This window comes from Callorhinus ursinus, unplaced genomic scaffold, assembly GCF_003265705.2.
Source record: "Callorhinus ursinus isolate GAN/ISIS: 27379988/994484 unplaced genomic scaffold, GSC_fseal_2.0 scaffold4, whole genome shotgun sequence".
In the NCBI taxonomy this organism is placed as follows: Eukaryota; Metazoa; Chordata; class Mammalia; order Carnivora; family Otariidae; genus Callorhinus; species Callorhinus ursinus.
The window spans coordinates 10,111,163-10,120,115 of NW_027397066.1; positions in this window are offsets into that span (position 1 = coordinate 10,111,163).

Sequence of the window (8,953 nt, forward strand, 5' to 3'; positions counted from 1 at the left end):
CTTAGCATAACACCCTCTAGGTACATCCATGTTGTCACAAATGTCAATATTTTAGATTTTACCATTCTAATTGGTATATAGATATTTTATATGGTTGCTCCTAACATTTTAATTTACAATTCTCTAAAGACATATGCTTATTTGCCATCTGCATATCTTTTTGGTGAGGTATCTGTTCAAATATCTTCCCTATTTTTAAATTGGGCCATTTGTTTTCTTATTTTTGAGGTTTAAGCATTCTTTGTATATTTTGGCTACAGGTTATTTATCAGATATGTGTTTTGTAAATATTTTCTCTCAGCCTGTAACTTGTCTTTTTATCCTATTAACAGTGTCTTTCATAGAGCACAAGTGTTTAATTTTAATGAAGTCCAACTTATCAATTTGTTCTTTCATGTATTGTTCTGTTGGTGTTGAATCTTAAAAGTCATCACCAAACCCAAGGTCACCTAGATTTTCTATGTTATTTTCTATAGCCTTTCATTTTACATTTAAATCTATGACCCATTTTGAGTAAATTTTTGTAAAAGGTGTAAGATTTATCTCTATCTATCTGTTTTGCTCCAGCACTATTTGTTGAAAATTGCATTTTCTCCTTTGTCAAAGGTCAGTTGACTATATTTGCTTGGGTCATTGTTCTCTTTCTGGGCTTGTCTATTCTGTTCTATTAATCTTTGCATCTATTTTTCTTTTTTTCCCCCCAAAATTGTGATTTTTCAAAATCACACTGTCTTGATTACCATAGCCTTATACAAAGTCTTGAAATCAGGTCAGATCAGTCCTCCAACTTTCTTTTTCCTCTGGGTCTTCTGCCTTTCCACATTAAGTTTAGAATCAGTTTGTTGATATCAATAAAATAACTTGCTGGGATTTTAATTGGTATTGTTTTGAATCTATAGATCAAGTTGGGGAAAACATATATTGGCAATATTGAGTTTTCTGTATCCATGAGCATGGAATATCTCTCCATTTATTTAGATCTTCTTTGATTTTTTTATCAGCATTTTGTACTTTTACTCACATATAGAACTTATATATACTTTGTTAAATTTGTGTTTAAGAATTTAATATATTTCTGATGTTAATGTAAATGGTGTTGTGTTTTTAATTTCAACTTCCAATTGTTCTTTGCTGGCATGTAGATTTACTTATTTTCATCAGAAAAACAACTCCAGACAAGCTCACAAGTCTCCAAATCATCTCACTACAAATGACATCTCACAGAAAATTGAACACGATTTCTTATCCAAAGTCTGATTCCTTTAGTCTCACCAGGCATTTATTTATCCTATGTTCAACTGTTGTCTATAATGGGCAGCTCACTTTCTCTCAAAGCAACTCATTGTCTTTCAGACAACTTTGCTTGTAGACAGTTTTTCCTTATACTGGATTCCTTGTGGATGACTTATAGCTTAATTCTAAAATAACAAAGTCATGAGTGATCCAAGTTAATGATTCTACCCACACTCTGTCATCTCCTTGGGATAAATGTTAAGTTGGGATTCTCTTAAAATTGATGCAGCGGTTGTGCTGTGAGAGTGTGTTGAAGAATCAGACTCTAGGGTACTAACTGGGAACTAACCACTGACTTCAAGTCTGGATTTGGTACTTGTTAGCTGAGTTACATTGGTAACCTCATACTTCTCCGGTTTTTTGATATTTAAAAGTGAGAAAATTAGTACCCTCACAAGATTGTCATAAGGGGGGGGTGGGAGGGATGGGGTGGCTGGGTGATGGACATTGGGGAGGGTATGTGCTATGGTGAGCTCTGTGAATTGTGTAAGACTGATGAATCACAAACCTGTACCCCTGAAACAAATAATACATTATATGTTAATTAAAAAAAAGTCCATGTTTTTCCCACTGTAACAGACAACCTTGCTAATGGTAAGGAAGATGAAAAGTTGATACATTAAAAACAAGTCAATAATAAAGTTTCAAAATGAAAAGTTGATACATAAAGCAAGTCAATAGTAAAGTTTCAAAATGAAAAATATATATGTATTTCAATATCTGCACTAAAATCATCAGTCTAAGTTATGTAGTCAAGATTATATTTGTATGTATGTATATATATATGCATACTATTAAAAATAAACTTCCTAACACATATTATAATGAAAAAAAGATTGTCATAAGAAAGAAGATAATGACGATGAAAGCAATTTTAAACAAAACTATTCAAAGGAAGCATAATTTTAACTTGTTATCCTTCATTGTCACCTGCTCCCCAGATCCATAAATTAACAGATGGGCATAGGAAACAAAGACAGAGAGAGAAGTAGAGTTGTAACACTCATAGTAAACTTAGGAAGACATGGTTCCCAAGCTTTTAATGTCATGGCTGAAGTGAACTTAAACATAATTAGTTAACATCTTTATTTGACAGATGAGGAAACTAAGCCCTGAAGAGGGAAGTGACTTGCCCAAGTGCATGAGTCAGTCTACTTAGCTGCTGAACTAAGTAAGAAAGAATCCAGTATGAGTTTAAGACCAGTGCTCCTTTTCCTACCTTACTGGACAAAAGAAACATCTGACACTTCCTGTTTAGGCTCTGCCTTTGCCAGGTTTTCCTGTCTCTTCCCTGATCACAGATACAGGGCTTTCTAATCAGAGCACTCATTGTAAAGAATTTGGGGGATGGATTACATGGTGGGCATTCCTTCCCTAAGAAAAAAACAACTGGCTGCTTATCTGTGAGGCAGGAGGCATTTTTAAGTCTCAATCAAGCCAAAAGGAACAAAGGACCTTACCTTCTATGTTAACTTCGATGATCTAAAGAACCAAGTTCCATTTAGGTGTGCAAAGAAGTATTTCTTAGTCATGGTGGTGGACGTGATAAAAAAGAAATCAATGTTTTGCAGAAATTAGATTCAACTGTCCTCTTGAAAATCAACAAGACTTTCTGGGAAGGAAGGGCTAAGATATTCATGTAAGGAAATATTTACCAAACACCTTTTCTCTATACCAGGCATGGTACTGGGTATTAGGTTCATAAAAATGAGTTTGATATAGTTTTTGGCCATGAGTTGCTCACAGTCTGGGTGTAGACTGTTGGATTTCATAAAAATCTGCCTCCAAGAGTTGTGCAAACTTAGGCTTGATACCTGTTTGTCATCTCTAAAATAAGGGTAATTGTGGAATGTATCTTATTGGATTGTGGTATGGATTAAAGGAGAAGGTATCTACAAATCCCAAACTACAGAGCTTTGCAGACTATAAGGAATGGTACTCTATAAGATGTTCAAATGGAAGTTTGAGAGCTCATAGACCTGAAGCTCTAGAATCAGACACCCATGTGGGACCATGGGCAAGTGCAACAGACCCTGTTGGTTGCTTTCCCTAGAGACATCAATTTCATCAATTTGTATTTCCTTCTTCCTTAATAATGTTCAAGTATCTAGTCTCTTTCAGCCACATACTTCTCTGAGGAAGGTTGTGTCCCAGGCCTTATGGTGGGTCATGACTGGTCTACGCTGATCATGGTTGGCCCTTATTTCCCTGTGCAGTAATTGTCTTAGGCTTGGACACTTGATGCACTTCTGAACAATGAGATATGGGAAGCTGACTAGGGGGCTTTCAGGAGAGATTTTCTAGTTCTTACAATAAGACATTGCTGTGAATTGAATTTGTCTCCCCAAAAGATACATTTAATTCTAACATCTAGTACCTATGAATGTGACCTTGTTTTGGACATAAGATCTTTGCAGATGTAATCAAGGTAAGATGAGGTCATACTGATCAGGGTGGCCTCTAAATCTAACATGACTAGTGTCCTAGTAAGAGGGGAAAAAAGAGAGAGGTGGAATACACAGGGAAAAGAGTCTCTCAGAGTCAGAGATTGGAGTGATGCATCTACAAGTCAAGGAATGCTAAGGATTGCTGGCAACCACCCGAAGCTAAGAAGAGGCAAGGAAGGATTCTTTTCTAGAGCCTTCAGAGAGAGCATGGCCCTACTGACACCTTGATTTCAGACTTTTGGCCTTCAGAACAATGAGGAAATTACATTTATGTTTTTTTTAAAAGATTTTATTTATTTATTCATGAGAGGCAGAGAGAGAGAGAGAGAGAGAGAGAGAGGCAGAGGGAGAAGCAGCTCCCAAGGAGCAGGGAGCCCGATGTGGGACTTGATCCCAGGACCCTGGGATCACGACCTGAGCCGAAGGCAGACGCTTAACCATCTGAGCTACCCAGACATTTATGTTGTTTTAAGTCACCCAATTTGTGGTACTTACTTACAACAGTCCTAGGAAACTAATACAGACACTAAGAAGAGTTACATTCTTGCTCTCTTCCTTTGGACTATTGTGTTTGGATGAGACTCTTGCAACTAATTCAGCCTTGTTGCAGTTGGAGGAGACCCTACTGGAGGACTGGGGGCATTGGCAGCTATGAAGTCACCAATCCCCGCTGCCTCCTCTGTTTGGCCTCTTGCCTTAGATAAAATGTTTCCCTCATTGCTTAAGCCACACTGAGTTGATTTTCTGTTACTTGCAAATAAAATCCTAAATGGACACAGTAAGTCATTTGCTCTCGCTACCCCTTATTTCCTCATTTGTGAAGTGGCATTGCTAACAGTACCAACACCAAGGATCTTTGTGAGGATTCAGTGAGACAGAGAATAATCCAGATTTTGTCTTCTCTTTATCTAATTTTTGTTACAGTACACAATAAATTCAGCGACTGTTGTTATTATTATTAGTTATTCTGTGTATCTTCAGCCCTAACACATAGTAAATATTCAATAAATATCTCCTTTGAATGAATGAGTGAATGAGGGCACAAGAGGGAACAAGGAAATGAGAATAAAGATGCACCAAACTGCTACAAGAGATGGTGAGATTTTATTCTGGATGGTGGCTCTGAATCAAGACCTGGGGATGACATATGGCTTGGGTCAGGTTGGCAGGGACTCACGTCTGGGAAGTCTGGTGCTTTTATGCAGAGAGCTTTGGATTAAATAATACCTATAAGGTTTTGCTGAAAAGCTGGTGTGCGGGAAGGACAGGAGGAAGGGAAGCTCAGAGCCTGCCTTCGAAAGCTCTAAGGTACAGCCTCACCAGTGAGCACAAGGATTAAGGCAGAAGTTGGGAGCTTTGTTAGGTCTCAGAGTTAAGGGAAAGATTTTCATTTTGCCTGAGGGAGAGCAACTGACTGTTTCTCCCAAAGATCTTGTTTGAAATTAAGGTCTTGGAACACTGGATTCAATTAACTACTAGTTTAGGAACCTTGGGGAATCTAGCTTGCTGTGTGCTTCATTTTCTTTTGCAAATCACCTCCTGTTTTTTCAACTTCATATTTTTCCTACCTACAGAGAATTCTGTACTTAGTTCTAAATCAAGATCAGCTTCTTTTTTCCTGGGTTAGAAGTGAGGAGTACTGGGTAGGCTTTGCCTTCAAAGTCAGTTTGCTCTTGACTTGGCCTGGAATCAAGATTGTGTGTGTAACGTGTGTGTGTAAACGCATGTGTACATGCTTATGTATATACGTATTTATTTATGTAGGTAGGCATGCATGCATCTATCTAAATAGCAGTTGGAAGAAACTTAATTGTTCAACTTAATACAACAGTTTTTTTAAAAACATGATCTATTGTACTCTCACTCTGGGACTACACAGGATTGGAGATTGATTAGGCAAAGTCTTTGTGCTAAGGAGCTCACAGTCTAGTGGGGGGAGGCAGATTATTGATAAATGCTAAATATTGGTAGATCCTATATAATAATTGCAGTACTGAAGTCTATGAAATTTGGAGAACATTGAAAGAAGGCAAGTGGAGTGAGGACAGACTTCACAGAGAGGCAGTGCTGCCTTCAGTTAAATCTTGTAATGTGAGCAGGAGCTTGCCAGGGAGAGACCAGGGCAAAGATACAAGGAGGCTGGGCAGCTAACTGGGGCCCTATTCTGTGAGGGACAAAAAATAGCTCTAGAAAAAATGGAGTAAGGTGCCAATTGACTTAGATTTCTACATGTGGTTCCTACTGTGTTTAGAGGAATGTAAGTCGGGGCACCTGGGTGGCTCAGTTGGTTAAGCATCTGTCTTCAGCTCAGGTCATGATCCCAGGATCCTGGGATCGAGACTGACATCGGGCTCCCTGCTCAGCAGGGAGCCTGCTTCTCCCTCTCCTCCCCTGCTCATGCTCTCTATCGCTATCTCTGTTTCTCTCTCAAATAAATAAGTAAAATCTTAAAAAAAAAAAAAGGAATGTAACTTGCTTTCTCTTCTATTTGATACATATCATAAAATCCTTATTTTGGATTTTATATATAATAAAAATTAGAATTCCTCTTTGTTAATCATAAACACAGTTTTCATTGTTAATATAGTAGCTTTTGAGGCTTGAAAATAGTATTAAGAAATAAGGGGTGAGGATATTTTGAGGGTAGAAGGTAGAAAGAGAGAGCCAGGGGTGCTATTGTCACAGGAATGGGGACCAAGGGAATGGCTGGAACAAGACCCAACATTGCTATGGCTGAGGAAGATTCCTGTCAGGAAAGACTTAGAGAACTGTGCTATTTCTGATGACATGCTATGTTCTATGTGATAGAAATGCCCTCTTCCATCTTCTTTATGAAATGTTGAGTAGAGTCTCCTTGGTCATTAATATGCTTACAGGAGTGGCATCTTATTTTGAAGGAACTTAAAAAAGAAGATGAAGTGGTTAAGTGATATGCTATTTACTGACCTAAAGAAGAATGTACTTGATATTTTAATTAATAGAAAAGTATTTTCTCCCCAGTGGTATCAAATAAATACTGAAAAATATTTAAGAATATTAACTTGTAGGAAGGTCAACTGCCAAGTTTTATCCCAGTGGAGGGAATAAAATGTGTGACGCCTAAGAGGAATGGTCCTCTATTTGCAGACCAACTGGTGATTAGGTAGAGATGGGGGAGAGGATGTGAGTTTAGGATGAGTGGAAGGTGAGGAAGGAGAGACAAGAAGGGGCTGGGTCAGAAAGTTGCCCGAATGCCTTGTAGAGAGGTTTCTCTTGAGCCCAATCGAGTCCTGTGAATACTAGAACTACCAGGGAGGTAGGTGTCTGTCTATTCAATACCATCTTGGGTTATGGAGAGCTACTGCAAGAAAAAAAATGTGATGGACTCATTTGTACTATTTATTTTTTAGAAGGGAAATCTGAGGTCTTGAGGGGGGACATATTTCTGCTCAAAGTGATTCTGTTGAGTGTGACAGAGTACTTATGATGAGCTAAAATTTGCCTCTCTAGTTCCTTCCTGTTTCCTATTTCCCTACAGTAATTAATAGAAAAGATTTTTTTTAAGATTTTATTTATTTATTAGAGAGAGAGAGAGAGAGAGAGAGAATGAGAGATAGAGAGCATGAGAGGGTGGAGGGTCAGAGGGAGAAGCAGACTTCCCGCCGAGCAGGGAGCCCGATGTGGGACTCGATCCCGGGACTCCAGGATCACGATCCGAGCCGAAGGCAGTTGCTCAACTGACTGAGCCACCCAGGCGCCCCAGTAGAAAAGATTCTTAAGGCATGTTATAGTGAGGACAGAACCTGGGGAACTAGAAGGCAGAGTTAGGCTGATAAAGGTTTGAGCTTTAACTATATCATTTGTTATTTATGGGATCTCAAATGTGCTCCCAATCTTTCTGAGACTCCAAAATAATGTGAAATTTTAGCTGAAAAATGAGAATATTATGCCTGTAATAGTGTAGAGGTTTTGTGAGAGCTATAGCATTGTGTGTATAATTATTTACCACAATGTCTAGTACCTAATATATATGAATTTCAGTTCATCTAGTAGTTTAAGTTTTGTCCTTTAAAGTCTAGCCTTCCTTACATATGATCATGTTTTAAACATGTGAAGATACTTCTTGCCCCTCTTTAGTCTTCTCTGATACAGGCTGAACACCTATTATTGATCATATAACTGGATGTGCATTCCTTCCCCATCTAAAGGTCCCCTCCCCCCTTTTAGAGTAGGAGCACAGATTGGACAGTGTGGTACGAGGTAGGGACAGATGCATGCTGAGCAAACTCAAAGGCCAATTCTCTCACATATGTTGATAGATATAATCCTGATCTTCTGAGCGTGTCTCCCCTGCCCCACATAACACTCCAGGAGGGATCAGATAGGTCTGAGAATGTTGCGCAATGAGCACAAAGCAAGAACAAAATGGAATGGGTACCCATTGTGAATAACACTATTTCCCTCCTCCACTCTGGGAATGAACCCAACAGATACTTCCCCTGGGTCAGACCCTACAGGCAAATTTTTTAGTGAGAGAGGAGCCTTTCCTCAAATTCCTTGTCCAAGATTGCAGAGCTGATATCAAATCAACAGTTTCCCAAAATGGACAGGATGTCTTTGAAACTATGGAATGACTGTCTTGCTTGTGTCTGTTAGTGAGTCTTTAAAGTGGAAATCTTTCTCATGGACTTTTTAGAGGAGTGCCTTAATACTCACTCTGATGGAGCAAATACCCTCATCAGGGGCTAGTAGCTGCTTGCCGGAGAAGTGGAACATAGAATGTAGAAGAACATTACCTGGGAAGTTACCCCCCAAAATCTAATATGGTGCACACACACTGGCCTCAATCTCCAGCTGCAGCCTTTTCTCCCCCGGTGGCTCTTCACATGCACTGGTGCTCTGACCAAACTGAGCTACTTGCACCCTCCCACACCTCCTGCTTTCCTTCCTTATTATATGCTGATGCTGTTTCCTTGGCTTAGAATACCATTTCTGCTCAGTGATGCTTTTTCAAATCCTACTTGTCTATCAAGAGTCTCACCACTTTTAAGGAGCCATCTCTCTTTCTCTAGCAAAGAAGAAATCATTTCTTTCTCCAGATGTCCTTGACACTTATTCCTGAACTTCTCTTAGAGCACGTCTCAGCTCTCCCAAAATCTAAGCTCCTTGAGGCCAGGATTTGCATCTCAACATCTGTATATCTTATATCTTTGAGAGGCAATAGAACATGAAGT